This window comes from Nuphar pumila, chromosome 7 (genome assembly GCF_984573655.1).
Source record: "Nuphar pumila chromosome 7, dmNupPumi1.hap1.1, whole genome shotgun sequence".
Lineage (NCBI taxonomy): Eukaryota > Viridiplantae > Streptophyta > Magnoliopsida > Nymphaeales > Nymphaeaceae > Nuphar > Nuphar pumila.
In genome coordinates, this window is record NC_143255.1 from 67,712,238 (window position 1) to 67,715,050 (window position 2,813).

The 2,813-nt window shown below is 36.9% G+C and overlaps 1 non-coding gene across 1 annotated transcript; it reads right to left on the minus strand.

Annotated features, from left to right (window-relative positions):
- Positions 1-2,112: 2,112 nt before the first annotated feature.
- LOC149832370 (small nucleolar RNA R71) lies at positions 2,113-2,215 on the minus strand. Its single transcript, XR_016433438.1, has one exon. It is a non-coding gene; the product is annotated as a small nucleolar RNA R71 (small nucleolar RNA).
- Between the last annotated feature and the right edge of the window lie 598 nt (positions 2,216-2,813).

The window sequence follows — 2,813 nt, forward strand, 5'->3', positions numbered from 1 at the left end:
TAGTTCATTCAATTCTTAGTCATAAAGTGCATCTCATATTTCATTTACCTCTCATTTAACATCATTGCATTTAACATCAGCATATAAAGTGTCATTCAGTACCATTTAGGATTGCATTAGGGTTAGATTGCATTTTTAAGTGTTTAAAATAGCTTTATAAAGTGAATAGTGCATTGAATCCGAAACCCGATTTTTGTCTCGACGCATTATCACCATTTCATGTGCAACAATTTCGAGTTTTCAAAATATTATTTTTCTATTCACTTTATTGGTGTATTAACTGTATGCAGACCCAATTTCAGCTCAATCCGAGTTGGTTTGGTCTGATTTTTAAGCGTTTTGTGAAAACCGTTTTTTCTGGTTTTTAAATTACAGGACCTTTGATATCCTGATTTTTCCCAGATTTGAAACGCTTATATCTGGAGTTCCATATACTGTTTTTCAATTCTGTAAAAACTGTCAGATTGTTTAATCTGTCAGTTGCAGAACAGAACAAATTTCGGAAAAATCGGATTTCGTTTGCATTGTCAAACAATGGTTTTCCGATAACCTGTTAGTATGCTATTTTACACTAGTTAGGGGCAGTTTCGTAATTTTCGTAGTTTCGGTAAATTAGACTTGTTTTCCATAATTTCTGCATTTTAGGATTTGCATCATCATCATACAGCATTAGTAGAGTGAAATTGGTTAATTTTAGAATTAATTTAGTATTTTATTTAATTTTTGTTTGATAAATAGCATTTGTTTTGTAATTTTCGTACAATTAGAAATAGTTTAGTTATTGTTTTCATTGTTAGAGTAGAAAACTAACTTTGTATTTTTCTGCATTTTTAGGTTGAAAAGTATATTTATTGTCCAGGGTTATTATCCAAGTGAGAAGATTCTCTACGTGGCAAAAAGACTGAAATACCCTTGGCGTGGAGCAGAAGACTGATTGCTTGATTACTTTTCTTTTAGTGATTATTTGCAGTTGTATTAACTTTATAATTGTAGGTTGACATTTGTCATTAATAAATTGAAATTTATAGAAATATTGTGGTTAATTCCTGTTCCCTGTGGATTCGACCCGTACTTACCACTTTGTGGAAAGTCGGTTTTAAAATTTTTGGTTGACGATTTTCCAAAGTCTTATTGAAAATACTTGTTTTAAAAAGAGCATTCCAAAATATCAACCAAATTTTGGCGCCGTTGCCAGGGAACGGCGAATTAATTACTTTATTTCTTAGAGTTTGATTTATTAATCTGTTTTAGTTAGTTAATTAGTTGTTTTCTTTTTAGTTAGTAGGATTAGTAAGTGAATATAGGATTAACATAGTTAGTAAATATAGGATTCACATATTGTTCTTTTTAGGATTCACTTAATTATCATTCTGCAAGGAGCGATTAGACAGGTGGGTTTTAGAAAAACATAGTTTGTGATTTCCTGTATTTATTTGTTTTAGCATTTTAGAATAGTTTACTTTGTTATTTAATTATTTAGTATAGAATTCTGACATAGCTATATAGCATATTTGTTTGTTTTTAGTTACTGTTATTTGTTTATTTACATTTTAGTATCTGTGCTAGTTTATTTTTTTTAAGTTAGGTCGTTTGCTTACATCTGGTCTTAGTACCAGTGTATGCAGGGTCGACGAGGTCTAGGAACCCCATTACACCCATTTGTTGACAACCCAGAGAGAATTTTACATTCTCATCGAAGTTCGGCAACAATGGCAGACATGGATCCTCCACCTCCACCCCCAGTTCTTTCACGCCCTCTGCGGGAATACTTCATTCCCACAGACTATGTTCAGGCATCCTGCATTCGGCGACCCGATGTAGGAGCGCCACATTATGAGATTAAGGCCAGCATTATTCAGATGCTTCCATCCTTTTATAGCCTTAGTCATGAGGATCCCTACCGACATTTAGATGAATTCCTCGAAATCTGTTCTACTGTTAAGATACAGAATTTCGATGATGATGCGTTGAGGTTGACTCTATTCCCTTTTTCATTGAAGGACAAAGCCAAGTATTGGCTAAAGTCCTTAGATTCTGTAGAAATAGAGTCCTGGGATCAGTTGCAACAGGAGTTTCTTCGGAAATACTTTCCCATTGGGCGCACGAACCAATATCGTAGAGCCATCACTAGCTTTTCAGAGCTAGATGGTGAGCGCTTTCATGAGACCTGGGAGAGAATGAAGGATCTCCTCAGGAAATGCCCCCATCATCAGGTACCGAAATGGCAACTGGTGCAGAGTTTCTATGATGGATTGTCTGACAAGAATCGTCAGATGATCGACTCTTCATGCGGTGGGACATTCATGTTGAAGAGTGAGGACGAAGCATGGAGGCTATTTGATACATTGGCCGAGAATTCACTCCACCATGCTTCGAGCTCTCATTCTGATAGAGCTACACCCAGCATTCAAAAGAAAGCTGGTGTTCTTGAGATTGGTCCATCTACTGCACTGCAGTGCAAGGTAGACATGATTGCTCAGAAGTTGGACCAGCTTCTCTCAGGACCATCCACTACACAGCAGGTGTGTACTCTTTATGCCAGTCCGGCACACGAGATCACTGAGTGCCCTTCGGCAGCTCAGTACCCTGAATTTGTTCAAGAACAAGTTCAGGCAGCTCAGGGTTACGTCAGACCGCCGAATAACCCATTTTCATCGACATATAATCCGGGTTGGCGTAACCATCCCAATTTTTCATGGAAGAATCCACAGTCTTCCATGCAGATGCCTACATCCTCTCAGCCAGTTCGGCAGCCATCTTTTACTCAGTCATTTCAAAGACCGAACTATTCTCAGTCTTCTTCTTCTTCAATT